Source organism: Mobula birostris, chromosome 16 (genome assembly GCF_030028105.1).
Source record: "Mobula birostris isolate sMobBir1 chromosome 16, sMobBir1.hap1, whole genome shotgun sequence".
Taxonomy (NCBI): domain Eukaryota; kingdom Metazoa; phylum Chordata; class Chondrichthyes; order Myliobatiformes; family Myliobatidae; genus Mobula; species Mobula birostris.
In genome coordinates this window covers 76,838,449-76,857,573 of record NC_092385.1, presented here as the reverse complement: position 1 = coordinate 76,857,573, position 19,125 = coordinate 76,838,449, and the positions used below count along the sequence as shown (strand labels likewise).

The 19,125-nt window shown below is 40.6% G+C and overlaps 1 protein-coding gene across 1 annotated transcript in view; it reads left to right on the top strand.

Moving 5' to 3' along the window:
• Positions 1 to 19,125, top strand: part of LOC140211243 (uncharacterized) — a 104,458-nt gene that overhangs the window by 185 nt on the left and 85,148 nt on the right. The window lies entirely within an intron of this gene.

Below are 19,125 nucleotides of genomic sequence, written 5' to 3'. Positions count from 1 at the left end.
ATATTTGGTGCACCCTGTCACGATGTCGGGGGGTGGGGGGTGTCTTGTTTCGATTCTTCTCTACATTCACATTACCCCTGTGATCTGCATACCCTTGGCGAGAATTTTGGCAGCTCGTTTACTTGCTGCTGGCAGTTCTGCAGCAGGGGAGAGTGTGAAGGGAATCACGACCCCGCTAAACCGTGTAGAGGCATGGTTCATAAACGGACCGGGCCCCCAGGTTAGATGACATTCTATGCCGTTTGCTCTTCACGTGTAAGTCTGCAGTATGGCTGCTGCGGTAGATGTGTTCATTCACGGAAAAGCAATGTCATCGTGAAAACCTGGCTTGTAATGAATGCAACGCTACCTAAAAATACCATTCTTGGTGGTAACAAAATGCAAAAGAAGATAATTGTGCAATTGTTAAAAAATGCACAACTTTGAAATTTGAAATATAAGAAGAAACGGAATACGCGGAAAAAGCTTGGCAGGTTAAGACAGCATATGTGGAAAGGGGACCAGGTCAGCGATCCTTTATCAGAACTTCTGTGCACCATTTTTCTCATTGGACAAGGTGACAACTTTGACCCCTACTAGTTAATGCTTCTAATTAGTGCTGATGGGTTTGACTCCATCTCCAGCATTCAACCTGCTACTTGTCTGTATATATTTCTTGGTATTGTGAATTTGTCCGACTGTTTTAACTGTCATATGAAAGTTCTGGCTTTCTGGACATTCTGAAAGACTGTTGACTAAATCTAGCAGTCTGGTATTCCCCCAGCCCACTGTACAGCCTATGCCAAATCTACATTTATGAAGGCTGGCATGATGCCGTGGTAACTCTCTCCAGATAGAGTAGATGGGCAACTTTTTTGGCAGGTAAACACAAATCATAAAGACATACGAGCGCCTCATACTCTGTTTGGATAGCCTTCAACCTGACACCACGAACATGGATTTCTCCATTTTCCAGTCATTTCTCCCCTGTCCCCCTTCTGTCCTTTTCCATTTCCCACTCTGGCTCCCTTCTCTTCTCCTCACATGTCTATCACCTCCTTCTTCCTTTCTCCCATGGTACATTCTCCTCTTCTATCAGTTTCCTTCTTCAGCCCTTTTGCCTTCTACCTGTCACCTCCCAGCTTCTCAGTTCAGGCCTTCTACCACACCCACACACCTTCCCCCACACCTGGTCTTTCCTTCCCATCCCTTACCTTCATATTTGGCCTCTTGCCCCTTTCTTTCCAGTCCTGATGAAGGGTATCAGCCCGAAATGTGGACTCTTTATAGGTGCTGCCTGACTTGCTGAATTCCTCCAGCAGCTTGTGTGTTTCTGATAGGTAACACTCTTGATGCCTGTTGGGGTGATGCATCACTGTGCACCTTTGCACTCTCTAAAATAGAGAGAAGAATAAAATAAATTTTCACCAATAGCCACATTTCTTTGCAAACATAGCTGTGCACACTCCCTCATTCCCAACGGGATATTGTTGAATCCATAGTGGAATTATTTATTTTAACCAGAGATATCCATAACCTATAATCCAGCTAATTGTCAGACGTTACCCCAAGGTCAACATCTGTGCTTTATTATGTCCCTTTGCATACAAAAAGCCTTTTCAACTCTCACATGACCATCACAGGAGTGACATTCAATACATTCTTTATGCTTTCTTAAACATTCCTGTACTTGTTCCTAGACACCACTTACTGGCTGGAGGGTACAAGAATGAAACTTTATGTACGGATTCCTCTATAAGCTGTACGTGGTCACCGATCTGTCCTGGTATTTACCCTGGCCCAAATCCCAAGGTGGGAATTGGTATCGCAGGACAGACAAGGGCTCAGAGCCATGTATGGTTTACATTACTAGTTCCCAGAAATATTCTGGAAGCTGGACTATTCTGACAGGCTGTGAGTTCTGTTTCAACAGTGTTATTTTACTGTTAGCATTGGCAGACTGGTACCTTGAGCTCAATCCTGCAAGGATGGTAGCCTAGCAACATGAGTACAGCTGCATTATGGAAATGAAGTTTGTACTTGGAGCAGACAATGAGAAATTGATAGAGGCATCACCTCTGCAGACCCTTCCTCATCAGAGGCAAAGATTACTCAAAAATATCATTCCTGTGCAAAATACGTAGCGTTACAAATGCAAAATGCTGGGTGAACTTAGCAAGTCAGGAAGCAGCTATGGAAGTGAATAAACAGTGGCTGTTTCTTCCTTGGGAGAATGGACAAAGAAGTGGCAGATGGAATATAGTATAGAGAAGTGTATGGTCATGTAGTTTGGTAGAAGGAAGAAAGCTGTAGACTATTTTATAAATGGGGAGTGAATGCAGAATTAGGAGGTGCAATGGGAAAGGAAGTAAGGCAGGATTCCCTAAAGGTTAACTTGAAGATTATTATTCGTTTTATATTTTATTTAGAGATAGAGGATGCAACTGGCCCTTCTGGCAAAATGAACCACACTGCCCACCATTTAACCCTATCCTAGTCACAGGGCAATTTACAGTGACTAATTAAACTACTAACCAACAGCAATGGAACATAAGAAGGAACCAGAGGACCCAGAGGAAATCCATGGGTTCACGGGGAGGAATGTACAAACTCCAGACAGACAGATGGCGCCGGAAACGAACTCCGAACTGTGAACCCTCAAGCCGTAGTAGTGTTGTGTTGACCGCGGCACTACTGTGGTGGCCTAACTGGTTAATAGGTTGAATCAGTAGAAAGGAAGACAAGTGCAGTATTGGAATTCATTTTCTTTCCAATATTTTTATTAGTTTCTACATAGAAGAATATAGAGTACAAGAAACTATATATAAGGTCAAAAAAGATTTTAAAAAACTACCAATTACATTATATCTATTCATAATAACAATCTCATTACCCCATATTCATGTAAGTTAATCAGTAGTTATATTGAAATATACTAATTTATTACAAATTTATTACAAAAAAGAGTCTAACCCCTACCAAAGAAGAAAAAAAAAGCTGTTTATTAAGGAGAAAAAAAGGTAAAATACCCTCTCATATTAAAAAAATTAATAATAGCCAACATCTGAATTTAAACAACGAATTGAAGGTTTTGAAAATAATTCAGAAAGGGTCCCCACAATGTTTGAAAGTCTTGACGAGATTCAGAAATTGAACAACGAATCTTCTCTAAATCTAAGCATGACATATCGTCGCACAACCATTGAGCATGAGTAGGAGGAGAAACATCTTTCCATTTAAACAAAAGTGCCCTCTTAGCTATAAGAGAGCTAAAGGCCAAAATATGTATATCTGATGTCTTCAGCTTGATACCTTGTCCTGCAAAATACCGAATAGGGCCGTCAGAGGATTAGGCTTAACATTGACTTTGAAAGGTAAAGAAAAAGTTTGAAAAACTTCCTTCCAATATTTTTCAAGACTTGGGCAAGTTCAAAACATATGAATTACTGAAGCTTCTCTATTATTACGTCTGTCACAGTAGGGAGATATATCCAAATAAAAACGAGATAGCTTATCTTTAGTCATATGGACTCTGTGTACCACCTTAAATTGTATGAGGGAATGGTGAGCACATAGCGATGAAGTATTAACCAGTTTAAAAATTTCATTCCAAGTTTCCTTAGATATTGACGTCTGTAAATTTTGTTCCCAGAGATTCTTGATTTTGTCTAAAGGAACATTCCTCGTCTCCAGTAACATACCATAAATATTAGATATTGAACCATTATGAAAAGGTGTCAAATTAAAAATTACGTCTAGTAAGTTCTTATCTGAGCTTATAGGAAATGTGCATAATTGAGATCTAAGAAAGTCTCTGATTTGTAGATATGTAAAAAAGTGTGTTTTGGGTAAGCTATGTTTAGCTGGCAATTGCTCAAATGAAAAAAGATTTCCTCCAACAAACAGATCCCAAAAACATTTACTACCCAATCTGTCCCATTCTTTAAAAACTAAATCAGTCAAGGAGGGTTTAAAAACAAATTAGAATAAGTGGGACTTGAAAGGGAAAATCTCAATAAACCAAAGTGTTTTCTAAATTGTATCCAGATCCTCAGAGTATGTTTAACTATTAAATTATCAGTTAGTTTACTTACAAATAAAGGAAGTGAGGATCCAAGAAGAGAAATAATAGAAAATTTATTAACAGAGTTAGCTTCTAAAGAAACCCATACTGGATGGTCTACACGATTAATATAATATAGCCAAAACATAAGATATCGTCTATTAACTGCCCAGTAATAAAACCTAAAATTAGGTAAGGCTAAACCTCCAGACTCTTTAGGTTTTTGAAGATGAACTTTATTTAAATGAGGACGTTTATTTTTCCATATATAGGAGGATAAAATAGATTCAAGAGAGTCAAAAAGGATTTAGGAATAAAAATGGGTAAAGCCTGAAAAAGATATATAAATTTAGGTAGAATATTCATTTTATTAGAATTAATTCATCCAATCAAAGATTTTGAAAGAGGTGACCAATTTAATGATATCCTTTTTACATGGTTCAATAAAGTAAGAAAGTTTTCTTTAAACAGGTGTTTGTAATTCTTAGTGACTATTACACCCAAATAAGTAAATTGATTCCTTACAATTTTAAAAGGGAGATTAGTATTAATTGATACCAAATTATTTAAAGGAAATAATACACTCTTAGGTCGATTCAATTTATATCCTGAAAACTGGCTAAAATGGGAGAGTAAAGAAAGTGTGCAAGGTAATGAGGTCTCAACATTAGAAATAAAAAGCAATATATCATCAACATAAAGCAAAATTTTGTGGGTGATACCTCTCCTTAAAATACCACTGATATCATTAGATTCTCGAAAAGCAATGACAAAGGGTTCTAAAGCTAGATCAAAAAGCAAAGGACTCAACAGACAGCCTTGTCTCGTTCTGCGATGAAGTTTAAATGGTTTGGAATTTTGAAAATTAGTAAGAACACAAGCAGAAGGAGGTAGATAAAGTAATTTAATCGATTGAATAAAATCTGGTCCAAAATTAAATTTTTCTAAGGTTTTAAATAAATAATTCCATTTCACCCGATTGAAGGCCTTTTCAGCATCTAAGGATATCACACATTCCAATATCTCCTGAGAAGGAGAGAAAAACATTTAATACACAGCATATATTAAAATGGGAATGGATTAATAAATCCGGTCTGATCATCAGAAATAATAGAAGGTAAAATATTTTCAATCCTACGAGCCAGAACTTTAGTATCAACATTGAGTAATGAAATTGGCCTATATGAAGAGCATTCAGCTGGGTCCTTGTTCTTTTTTAGGATAAGTGAAATAGAAGCTTCATAAAAAGATTGAGGCAAACTACCCAATTTGAAAGAGTCCAAAAAGACTAAGTGTAACTGCGGTATAATTAATGAACAAGAACCTTTATAAAATTCTCCAGAAAATCCATCTGGACCTGGGGTCTTCCCCGAGTGTAATGAACGTAGAGCCTCGGCAATTTCCTCATAAGAAATGGGTTGATCCATCTGTTTGCAATTATCTGCAGAAAGTGCAGGGATATTTAACTGATCTAGAAAATTATTCATTACAGTATTATCTTTATGGGAATCAGAACTATAAAGATTAGAATAGAATTCTCTAAAGGTATGATTTATTTCAGAGTGATCAGTTGTCCTATCGCCATTAGTTTTGCAAATTTCTTTAATTTGTCACTTAACTACAGAAGTTTTTAATTGGTTGGCCAATACTTTGCCTGATTTATCTCCGTGAATGTAAAATTGAGTTTTATCTTTAAGAAGCTGAGTTTCAATTGGATATGTTAACAGAAGATCATATTTAGTTTTAAATTCAATATGTCTTTTATATAAAACAGGATCTGGAGCTATTGCATATTTTTGATCTAATTGTTTTAATTGATTGGTTGATTCAATTCTTTCTTTATTAGCTTTATTCTTAACACTCGCAGTATAAGAAATAATTTGTCCTCTAATATAGGCCTTGAAAGTATCCCATACAATAAGCTTAGAAGTATCTTCCTTTTTAGTCTCTTCAAAAAACAAAATAATACTCTTCTCTAGAAATTAAAAAAATTCCTTATCAGATAACAAAGTTGTATTAAAACGCCAAAATCTGTTGGTTTGAGGAAGACCAGGGAGATTTAAAGATAGAAATACAGGAGCATGATCTGAAACAGCAATCTCTTTATATTCACAGGAATGAACTGATGAAATCATTTGACTATCAATAAAAAAAATCAATTCTGGAATATGTATGATGAACATGGGCAAAGAATGAGTACTCCCTATCTAAAGGATGTAAAAAACGCCAAACATCAACAATACCACACTTAAATAAAAAAAAGATTGAATAAACAAGGCTGATTTATTAAGAGATGTTTAGAAGATAATCGGTCTAAAATTGGATCTAGCCAACAGTTAAAATCTCCTCCCATCACCAAAGAATAAAGATTCAGATCTGGTAAAAATGGAAAAAAAAACGCTCAAAGAATCCTGGATCATCTACATTTGGGGCATACACATTGGCAAATAATATTAATTTATTATCTAGTTTTCCTGAAACTATAACAAAACGTCTGTTAGTATCACACACCACTTTATGTTGGACAAAGGAAAGTGTATTATCTATAAGAATCAGAATTTCTCTAGATTTGGCCTGAAAAGAAGAATGAAAACAAAGTTCTTTCCAACAACTAAAAAAACGTAGATGATCACATTTGCATATGTGAGTTTCTTGTAAGAAAGTAATAGGGACCTTATATTTCCTAATATAAGCAAAAACCTTATTGTGTTTAACAGGGTGATTTAACCCTTTCATGTTAAAACTGAGTAAATTAATAGTTTGGTCCTTTTTTAATATTACTTAAAGGAAGGGTTAAAATGTAAGTTGAAACCAAGCCATAAACCTTGAGAAATGGTAACCAAGCAACAAGTTGGCTAAAAATTTGAAAAGCTTCTGAGAAAAAAACCCATACGCCCGCCCACCTCCCAAAAAAAAGACCGACCAATAGAAAGTTGGCATCTACAACTATGGACAACCCTCCAAAAAACCTGGTGATCGCTCCAATTAGTTTCAAGGTTATTTATATTCCAACCTAGACTAAACAATATCCAAACAAGAAATTCACTTCTTGTATATTAAAAATACAGTATTAAAAAATATGAAAGGAAATTAGTTACAAAGGTTTACCAAAAGTAAAAGATACAATTATTCATACAGATAGACATGAAACTTTAATTTTATATCTTCATGGAAAAACAGACTAAGCAGTTAGCCTTCAAATTTAAAAAATCTTTGTGCTTCAGCATTCAAATGAAACCATTTGAAGGATCCATCTTTAATGAGATTCTCAGTCAAACTGGGTAGCCAAGGGATGGGTTAAAACCCTTGTCAAAAAAATTCCAAAAAAGTTTGTTTAAACTTGATATGTTCCTGCATAACTTCAAGCGATTAATCTTTGAGAATCTTAATATTCCACCCTATAACCAATCATGCCCCTTTGACGGGATTTGCAAATTAAACGTTTCTTATTTAATCTTGTGTCTTCATGTAAGGACAAACTAAATAGCTAGCCCTCAGATTTTAAAAAGCCTTTGTGCTTCAACAGTCGAATGGAACCATTCGAAAGATCCATCTTTAAAGTGTGATTCTGGGTTGGGCTGGGTAGCGAAGGGAAGGCTTGAAACCCATATTAAAAAGTTCGGACATAACTTCTTTGAACTTAACACGTTCCTGTAAACCTCAGGCAAGTAATCTTCGACAATTCTAATCTTACGACCATTATAGTCAATCATGCCTCTTCAACGAGATTCGCGAATTAAGAGTTCCATTGTTTTAAATTCCTGAAAACAGATTATTACTGATCTTGGTCTCTGACCCTTAGGAGGTCTAAACGCAGGAGATCTGTGAACTCGATCAATCATAGGCAAAGATGTCAAAATCTCTGGAAATAATTCTTGCAAAAAGTTTGCAAAAAATTTCATAGGATGATTACCTTCGATTAATTCTTCGAGACCCAGAGCCTGTAGGTTGTTTCCTCTACTTCTGTTTTCTAGGTTGATTTGTCTTAATTTTTCGTTGGACTTCGATTGCTTTTCACAAAGCTTTTGCAATTCATCCACTTCCATTTCCAGAGACGACAAAATTTCTTCATTATTTTTTATACGTTTATTGTGTTCATTAAGAGTTTGTTGAATAGAATCCAATTTACCATCTATTTGTTTAAATTCAGAGCAGAATTGTTGAAACTTCTCAGAGGCTTCTCGTGTATGACTTTGCAACAAATCCATAATAGAATTCAAAGAAGCAGGAAGATCATCCTTTTTAGTACCTCTGGCCCTGCTTGTGTCCATAGTGAAAGAACGTCACACGCAAAAAAGAAGTTTCAAGACGGGTTGGAAATAGTAAGATAATTAGAATTGGAGCAACGGCGGATTGCTGTTACTCCATCAGCCACCACCAGGAAATCTCAGAATTCATTTTGAGAGGAATACGTTATAAATGTTACAATATAATCCTGAGGCTTTCTGAGGCACTGGTCAGACTGCATTTGTGAGCTGTTTTGGGCCCCATATCCAACAAAAGAGGTGCTGCATTGGAAAGGGTTCAGAGGAGGTTTGCGAGAAAGATCCTGGGAATGAAAGGGTTAACATGATGAGCACTTGATGACTCTGGGCCTGAACTCGCTGGAGCTTAGAAGAACAAAGGGGATCTCACTGAAACCTGGAAGGGGAAGGATGAAGTAAAGAGCTGGGAAGTTGATTAGTGAAAGAGACAGAAGACATGGAAGAAATAAAAAGGGGAAACAAGCACCAGAGGGAGGCAATGGGCAGGCAAGGAGATGAGATGAGAGAGGGAATAGGGGATGAGAAATGTGGGGGAGGGGGAGGTTTGGGGCATTACTAGAAGTTAGAGAAATCAATGTTCATGCCATCAGGTTGGAGGCTACCCCAATGGAATCCAAGGTTTTCAATAGATGCTACCTGGCCTGCTGAATTCCTCCTGCATTTTGTGTGTGTTGCTCGGATTTGCAGCATCTGCAGATTTTCTGTTGTTTGCTTTCTCTGGAGAGGCTGAGTCTGAGGGGAGATATGACTAGTGTGTAAGATTGAGAAACATAGATAGAGTAGAAAACTAGCATCTTTTTCCTGGGGTCCAAATATCCAGTACTAGAGGGCATGCATTTAAGGCAAGAGCAGATAAGTTCAAAGGGGATGTACAGGATAAGATTCTTTTGCACGTCTGGAATGTGTTGCCAGGGGTGGCAGTGGAGAAAAATACATCAAAGGCATTTCAGCAGTTTTTGTATAGATACATGAATATGCAGGAATTGGAGGGATATGGGCAGTATGTAAGGAAAAGGGATTAGTTTAGTTAGGCATTTAACTAGTTTTTCACAACATTTTGGGTTTCTGTGTTGTACTCTTCTATGTAAGGGATAAAAACAGAAGTAAGCCTCTTAGTCTCATGTGCCCCAGTTACCATTCAGTGAGATCGTTATCTTTTACCTTAGTGTCTCTTTTCTTTTTAGCCATATACTCCTCAAGTCTCTTAAGAGCATTTGCATGTGTTTGTGTTCAAAAACTAGTGGCTTTTGTCACTGCTAGTTGGCAAGAAATAAGCAGTAAGACAGTGCAAAACTGTTTTGCTCACTGCGTTTTCACGCATTCAGGCGTAGAGATGCCAGAAGTGGCCGGGAGTGAAAAGGAAACAACTTCACAACTTCAGCAAGTTGGAAATTACGAAGAATTTGAAGGTATCAATAATCATCTTGAATTTTACTATGAAAGTAAAGATTCGGAGGATGTAGCTGTCAAAAGCGTTGTATGAAGGCAGTCCATTATCTGCACTAGAGGTCACTTACAGTCAATCAAAAGAACACGACAGCATACAGTGGATGAATTCCTCCAACAACTATTAAAAATGCACTGGTTCCAATGTGGCCCAAGTAAATGGAATACACTGTATGTGCTCAGAGAATCCCAGGCAATTTTTTTCTTCATCCTTTAAATCCTGGCTCTCCCAAGACAAACAGCTGAGAAAAATGGTGGGTGAGATGTTATTGAGTATATCAGATAGCGAGTCTTTATTATGGATCATGGACAGCTGTGTTTTTTTGCATTCGTTGATGTAGACTTATATCTATAGATGATTATAACTGAATTTCTCTATTAATTAAGGCCAATCAGCAGAATTACTCATAATAACAGGAATGAATCTGTAATTGACTTAATTATGTCCTCATTTACTTTACTTTAAACTTTATTGTCGCCAAACGATTGATAATAAAGCGTACAATCATCACAGCGATATTTTATTCTGCTCTTCGTGCTCCCTGGAGTACAAGTCGATAGTAAATATTAAAAATTTAAATTATAAATCATAAATAGAAAATAGAAAAGGGAAAGTAAGGTAGTGCAAAAAAAAACGAGAGGCAGGTCCGGATATTTGGAGGGTATGGCCCAGATCCGGGTCAGGATCTGTTCAGCAGTCTTATCACAGTCGGAAAGAAGCTGTTCCCAAATCTGGCCGTATGAGCCTTCAAGCTCCTGAGCCTTCTCCCGGAGGGAAGAGGGATGAAAAGTGTGTTGACTGGGTGGGTCGTGTTCTTGATTATCCTGGCAGCACTGCTCCGACCGCGTGCGGTGTAGAGTGAGTCCAACAACGGAAGGTTGGTTTGTGTGATGTGCTGCGCTGTGTTCACAATCTTCTGCAGCTTCTTCCGGTCTTGGACAAGACAACTTCCATTCCAGGTTGTAATGCACCCCAGAAGAATGCTTTCTACGGTGCATCTATAAAAATTAGTCAGGGTTTTAGGGGACAGGCCAAATTTCCTTAGCCTCCTTGGAAAGTAAAGGCACTGGTGGGCCTTCTTGGCAGTGAACTCTGCTTGGTTGGAGCAAGTCAGGTCATTTGTGATATTGACTCCGAGGAACTTAAAGCTTTTGACCTGTTCCACTTGCGCACCACTGATGTAAATTGGGTCGTGCGGTCCGCTACTCCTTTTGAAGTCAACAACCAATTCCTTCATCTTGCTGACGTTGAGGGATAGGTTATTGTCTTCGTACCACGCCACCAGGTTCTTAATTTCCTCTCTGTACTCAAACTCATCATTACCCAAGATGCGGCCTACAATTGTGGTGTCATCAGCAAACTTGTATATTAAGTTCGATGGAAACTTGGCTACACAATCATGGGTGTACAGTGAGTACAGCAGGGGGCTGAGTACACAGCCTTGTGGGGCACCGGTGCTCAGAGTGATTGTAGAGGACAGCTTGTCCCCTATTTTTACAGCCTGGGTCCTGCGTTTAAGATACACCCATGCAAATTATTTGGTAATGGTTAACTGGGTTAATATCTGAACATCACTACCATGACAGTTGTATTGTCATATCATCCCTCCAGTTGACTGGGAGGATTTTTGTGAAGGTTTCTGGAGTAGTATCTCCCCAGCACCCTATGGTAAAAAATGTAGATACTGCTCTTTTCAGAGACGTGGAAGGGCAGGGATCATCACAGACTATAAGATCATGAGGTAGTAGCTGGGGACAAGAAATGGCAGACAAAATGAGTAAGTATTTTGCATCATTCTTCACTGGAAACACTAGCAGTATGCTGGAAGTTCAAGAGTGTCAGGGGGCAGAAATGAGTGATGTTGCATTGGAAAACTGGAAGGTCTGAAGGTACAGAAATCACCTGGACCACACCCCAGACGATACAAAGATAGGTGGAGAGGCAGGTAGGCTGCAGGTAGACTTAGACAGATTAGAAGAATGGACAGCTAAGTGGCAGATGGAATACAGTATGTGGTCATGCACTTTGGTAGAAGAAATAAATAAAAGTGTAGACTATTTTCTAAATGGACAGAAAACTGAAAAATCCAAGGTGCAAAGGGACTTGTGAGTCCTTGTGCAGGATTCCCTAAAGATTAATTTACAGGTTGAGTCGGTGGTGAGGTAGAGAAATGCAATGTTAGTATTCAGTTTGAGAGGACTGCCATATAAAAGTGAGGATGCCCACCATAAGTCTTCGGTGAGGGCTCACTTGGAGTATTGTGAACCGTTTTGGGCCCGTTATCTAAGAAAGGATGTGCTGACATTGGAGAGGGTCCAGAGGAGGTTCATGAGAATGATTCTGGGAATGAAAGGGTTACCATATGAGAACTGATTGATGACCCTGGGCTTGTAGTCCCTGGAATTCACACAAATGAGTGGTGATCTCATTGAAACCTATCGAATGTTGAAAGGCTTAGAAAAAGTGAATGTGGAGAGGATATTTCCAATGGTGGCGAGCCTAGAACCAGAGGGCACAGCTTCAGAATAGAGGAAGTCCATTTAGAATGGAGATGAGGAGTAATTTCTTTAGCCAGAGAGAGGTGAATCTGTGGAATTCATTGTCACAAGTGGCTGTGAAGGTCAAGTCATTGGGTGTATTTAGTGCAGAGGTTGATAGGTTCTAGATTAGTCAGGGTTATGGGAGAAAGCAGGAGATTGGAGATGAGAGGAAAATGGATCAGCCATGACAAAATGGCAGAGCAGACTCGGTGGGCCAAATGGCCTAATTCTGATCATATATCTTATGGTCTTTATAGAACATACAACATTTCAGCACAGTACAGAGCCTTGAGCCTATGATATTGTGCCAGCCTTTTGACCTGCTCTAAGATCAATCCAACCCTTCCCTCCTACGTGGCCCTTCATTTTTCTGCTGTACTCTATCTAAGAGTTTCTTAAACGCCTCTGAGGTATCTGCTTCTACCAGCACCCCTAGCAGGGTATTCCATGCTCTGACCACTCTATGTGTAAAACATCCCCCAGTCACTTTAAAATTATACCCCTTGTATTAGCCATTTCCACCCTGAGAATATGTCTCTTGCTGTCCACTTGATCTATATCCATTATCATCTTGTACACCTCTATTAAGTTATCTCTCATCGTCTTTCATTCCAAATTTGCCCCCTAATTTGATAGATTAGACCTTCCATCAACCTTTCCTTCATTGGTCAAAGGCTTTGCTGATGCATTAAAACCAATAAATGAATTTCATCATTGATGCCTGCCTTTGCTGAGAATTGGCTCCTGAAGTTTGGGAAGTTGTCCGTATTTTCTAGCTTCTCACTGTTGGGGGACAATGTTCTGCTTTGCCGGCAGATTGCTGGAAGATTTCTGTCTTGCGATGAGCTGATGGTGATCTGGAGCCTGACCTCCAAATGCACACGTACACAAATGTCTGTGAACTGCAGCTCGGGCATTGAGATTATGTGTAGGGCCGTGGGTTGCCATAGTTACCTGCCAGATCTGTAGGTTAGCTCCACTCCATTGGAAATGAAGTGCAGCACTGTGGTGAGAAAGAATGCACCAGTTTTTTTCATTAATGCAGTCTTGCTTTACACTGGAGATTGGCTCTGTTCGAAACCATAGGATCACATCTTGCACAGTGTCAAGAATCGAGTGTAAAATGGAGGCAATTTGTGTGGGCAGCAATATCATAACAAAAGCTTCTTGTGTCCCTCATGGTTAATGGAAGCCTTCGGTGTATCCCTTAAGGGATTGGCGTTGCTCCCAGCACTTGAGTTACTAAGCAGTAAAGATCACATCCACACTGCTTCTGGTCAGATGGAATCTGTGATGTGATTTGCAGCACAACTCTTTGGCCACTAGCAGGAGACAGCAAGGTGGGCGATACCAATGTCTACTTGTGAAATTAAGTCATGGGGTCAGAGAGCACAGAAACCAGCTAACCAGCCTGCCACTACCATGTCAACCATTCCCAATTACTTTAACACAATTTGCTCACACAAGGTCAATATTTTTCTGCGCCTCGCCTATTTGAGTATCTATTTAAATGTCTCTTAACTTAGTGACTACACTAAGTCTATTGTCATTGTGTTGCAGATAACAACTACTTATTGTTCAATTCTCCTCCAAACCTTCCTCTTCTCACCTTAAACCCATGCCCTTGTTGTGCTTGACACCATGTTGTAGTCAGGAATCACCTCTTGGGTGGAGCAGCAGCTCGAGCCTCTGACTGCATGGTGGCTACAGCTGAGATCTTGAGCCAGTACTGCTAACCGTGAGTTCCAAGCAAACCATTCACAGCTGCACAGTCGAGACAGTGTGCTAGGGGAACTCAGCAGGCTGAGCAGCATCCGTGGGAGGGAAGGAATTGTCGATGTTTTTGTTGAAACCCTGCATCAGGACTGAATAGAGAAGTGGGATGGACGACAGAGATATGAGAGATCAGTGGCGAGAGAAGAGTCCAAGCTGATTGGAGGGTTGAGGAAGGGTACAATGTGCAATGTGGAATGTTTGTATAAATCTTCATATTCCTTCTCCCACCTCATTTCATCACCGTCCCTCCCTCACGCTCCCTCTCCGTCCCTCCCTCGCGGTCCCCCTCGGTCGCTCACCCCGGCCACTCCCCCCTCCCGTCCCCTCCCCACCCTGGCCACTCCCCCTCCGCAGCTCCCCATGTGCGCCCACCCTACGCCACTCCCCCTCCGTCCCTCCCTCGTCCCCTCTCTCTCTCCTCATCCCCCAGCCCCTAACCCTTTGCACCCCTTAAACCCTTCCCTGTTTGCCCCAGCCCCCCCTCACCTCTCAGCCCCCCACCCCTGCCCCCTCAGCCCACCCTCACCCCTCCCCCTCCTCCCTCCCCCTTCCAAAATAGGAGCACTAACAATAGAGGAAAGCTTTGTAATTAGGACAGTTCACTGGGTACAGAGAAGAGCAAATACTGTGTGCGATGACTGAATTTGCTTCTCAATTAAACCACAGATGACTTTGTCTTGAAGCACACAGACTAGAAAAATTTTTGAAATGGCAGTGTTGCAAGAAACCCTTCAACATAACATTATATCCACCATCATTGTTAACTGACCTGCTGGTTCCTCATTCCAAGTTTATAGCTGCCTGTAATTTTGGAGAGCTTTGGATAAAAATGATCCTGTTACACCGTTTTGAACCATAAATCATCTTTCACTGCCGACTTTTGTCAGAAGACACTTCTGAGTAGGCTGGACACATGGGGCTACTCATTAGAGTGTGGGAGCCACCTCATGAGTGTCTTCAGAGATCCGAATGTTATGATGTATAGTGTTGCTGAAAGTGCAAGGACAGATTGATGCTGGTTTTGAGCATAATAAAACTAGTTTTTCAGACACACACACATTATCAACTGATTATACGTTTGGTGAGATCACTAAACAGATCTAATGTTAAGAAATCGGATGGTGGGGGAAAGTGATCTACCCATGTGCCTGCAAGCAAGTTTTTCATTGCATTTACAAAATGAAAGTTGTTTATTGTCATTGGCAGATGCAATGAAACACTTGCAGGAGTGTCAGGAGCACACAAGCAACATTCACAAAGAAAACATAAATTGAACACGTTGTGTACAATTTTTACAAGAAAGAATGCAATGAGAACAAGAAAAAAGTAATCCAAGTAGATGTGCAAGTGATGAAAGCTGTTGTAGTGTTGCTAAACCGTAGTGAGTATGGCTGTGTTGGTTGGTTGAAGAACAGAATGGCTGAAGGGAAGAGCTGGTTTTGAACCTGGTGGTGCTGGACTTCTTTTTTTCTATCTCCTGCCTGACAGTAACTGTGAGAAGATGGCATTCTTTGTGAACCTTTGCCTCGAGTTGGTGTTTCCTGTAAATCTTGCTGTTGGTAGAGAGGAATGCGCCAGGACTTACTGGCTGACTCCACGACTCTCTGCAGGTGAAGTGAACTTTGGTTTTGAATGTTATTTGCTTATTTTTATTGCTTGCACAGTTTGTTTTTTTTTCTGCACATTGGGTGTTTGATGTGGTTTTGCTTTGTGACTGCCTGTAAGGAGACGAATCTTGCGGCTGTATACAGTATACATGCTTTGATAATAAATGTCGTTTGAACTTCGAACTTCTTGTGTTCCTGTACCTGCAGATTGCCATACCAGACCATAGTGTAGTCATTCTGGATACTTTCAACAGTACAGTTAACTAGAACATCCGTGATAAACCAAGCCTGTCAAGAAATTAAAGATGCTGTATCTTACTTTACTTATGTACATGACAATGAACTTTATTGGAAGTGGTGTATGAAACAGAAAGTAAGAGGTAAAATCAGAAGTGTATGCAGAAACACATAATCCTGATGAGGGAAGTACAAAAGAAAATATCACTCAACCTTTATGATTCCAAAGGAAACTATGGAAGAAATCCCATTTGGACGTTATAATATTTTTTCTGCCAATACACATTTCTTGGTGGACTTTAGATTGTTTGTTTATGTCATCTGTTGAATTAGGTAATTCTAAGATCTGGGATTGGATTGGCAGATAGCACGCTCTGGGAGCCACTGATCTGGGATTAGGTGAGCAGATAACAAGCTCTGGGAGGCACAGAAGTGAAATCTAGAGATACTGAAAGTTGCAACGAATCAGACTATCTGGCCCTTTGTGATGGAGGCCTAATATGCAAAATTACCAGATTCCATAATTTTTGAAATTTAAATTGGACATGTAATGTAAATTGCTTTTGTTTCTTTGAAATGGAGTGTAGTGTATTTTCTGGCAATGATGTGTAGTATATGATGACATGTATCCACATATGCAGATGAAAGGAAATAATGGAGACAGAAGAGTGATAAATAAAGCTTTGATGGTTCTGTGGGTTCCAGTTCAAGTTTAATTGTCATTCAGCCATACATGAATACCCATGAATACAGCCAAACGAAACAACGTTATTACAGGGCTAGGTTGCAAAACACACTGTCAACTGTCATACACAGCACAAGGCTCATGTAGCACATAAAGGTAGCAGTAAAATACAGTCAGATAGTCCAAGTCCCCGAGTCCATGAATGTTAGAGCAGTCTGCCGTTGAACACTGGGGGCAGCACTGACTCCAGCTTGCAAGCCGTGCCACACCACCTCCAGTGCACTGCGCCAACTCCAGCTCTCCTGAGTGGCTGTAAACAAGCGACACAGTGGCTTGAGACTTAGTCCTTGCCATGACAGAGGCCATGGAACTGCCCCACCAACTGCTAATAAAGCAGTGAATTCGATTTGCAGCATTCCACATTAACAATGCCTTGCAGGGTGTTGTGATCACAAGAAAAGCAACTAAGATAATGGGGGTGTATCTGGGACGCCAGGTAGCACCATTGAGCCCTCTGGAGACGCCATGGGCTTATCAACGAAATGTCAAAGAAGGATGATGCCCACCTGATGACCCCGATGACGTACCTACCCTCCTCTCTGCTTTCCGCAGGGATCGGTCCCTCCACGACTCTATGATCCACATGTCCCTCCCCACGGATCTCCCACCCGGCACTTATCCCTGTAAGCGTAAGTGCTACACCTGTCCCCACACTACCTCTCTCACCACCATTCAGGGCCCCAAACAGTCCTTCCAGGTGAGGCAACACTTCACTTGTGAGTCTGTTGGGGTCATCTATTGCATCCAGTGCTCCCGGTGCGGCCTCCTCTACATCAGTGAAACCCGACGCAGATTGGGGGACCGCTTCGTCGAGCACCTCCGCTCCGTCCGCCACAACAGACAGGATCTCCGGGTAGCCACCCACTTCAAATCTGCTTCCCACTCCCATTCAGATATGTCCATACATGGCCTCCTCTACTGCCATGATGAGGCTAAACGCAGGTTGGAGGAGCAACACCTCATATACCGTCTAGGTAGTCTCCAGCCCCTTGGTATGAACATAGAATTCTCCAACTTCCGGTAATTCCGTCCCCCTCCTTTCCCCTCTCTTTTTCACTCTGCCCCCTCCCCCAGCTGCCCGAAACGTTGACTGTTCATTTCCACAGATGCTGCCTGACCTGCTGAGTTCCTCCAGCGTGTTGTGAGTGTACCTACCCTCCCTCCTTGTCACCACTCCAAGCCCACTGCCAACATTGAGAGTGCCGACTTACCATAGGGATTGAAACATCACGTCCTAGTAGCTCTACTGTTAGACTGCGTACTGCCTTTGCACACCAACTCCTCACTCATCTCTGACACAGACAGCAGCTCCATCCACACCAAGTCCATGCCTTCAGTATCTCCACCAACGAGCAAATCGCTGATGGGGAAGACTTAAGTTCTTTAAGTGCTTAATGTCCAGCAGGGTTTTGTGATGGTAAAAAAGTATGTTCAAAAAAGACTTTTGTTGGTCCTTAGATGCCACTGCGTTCATGCACACTACCATCTTAATGTTGTATAATGTCTTCATGTCATGTTCTTCACCAGTCCTTATACCATTGACCATTAATGTAGCAAGACACACAAACATTAAAAGTTATGTTTTATTTCTACCCTGGAAGGATAACCTATTCGCTCACAGACCTTCTCATCACTTTTGAATTTGATATCGAGGTTAAACAAGAATACAAGAGTTTCTGCAGATGGTGGAGATCTTGAGCAATACACACAAAATGCTGGAGGAGCTGAACAAGTCAGGCAGCATCAGTGGAGGTGAATAAACAATTGATAAATTGAGCTGAGACTCTTCATCAGGATTGGGAAGAACAGAGGCTCCTTTTCTGTCCTGTTAAAGGGTCTTACCTGAAATGTCAACTGTTTATTCCTCTCCATAGATATTGTGTGACTTGTTAAGTCCCTCCAGCATTTTGTGTGTGTTATTCAAAGCAAAACAGGAAACCGAAAAGCCACAAAAATTGAATTTAATTTTTATAGATACAACATGGTAACACCGCCCAATTATACCCCATGTGCCCAATCACTCTACAGGTCCGCACGTCTTTGGAATGTGGGAATATGGGAAAACTCCTCACAGACAGTGATGGGATTGAACCTGGTCACTGGTGCTGCAAAGTGATGCGCTAACTGCTAAGCTTCCAAGCCACCCATAGACCAGGATTTATATATTACGTATTCTGCACTCACATCTTTCAGTCAATGGAGAATACTTAAAATGTCGTCACAGTGGAGGAGGTGTTGTCTTTGTGATAAGGGAGAACATCAGAGCCGTGTTTAGGGATAACATTCTTGGGGGATCATCTCATGAGTCTGTAAGATGGAACATAGAAACAAAAAGAGGTGGGGGTGTCACCACCACGTACCACTCCCAAGTAGTCAGTGGGTATTTGAGGAGCAGGTGTGGAGAGAAATTACTCCCAGTTGGATTAGTAGGAGATTTTTTTTCTCGATATTGACTGGGCCACCCAG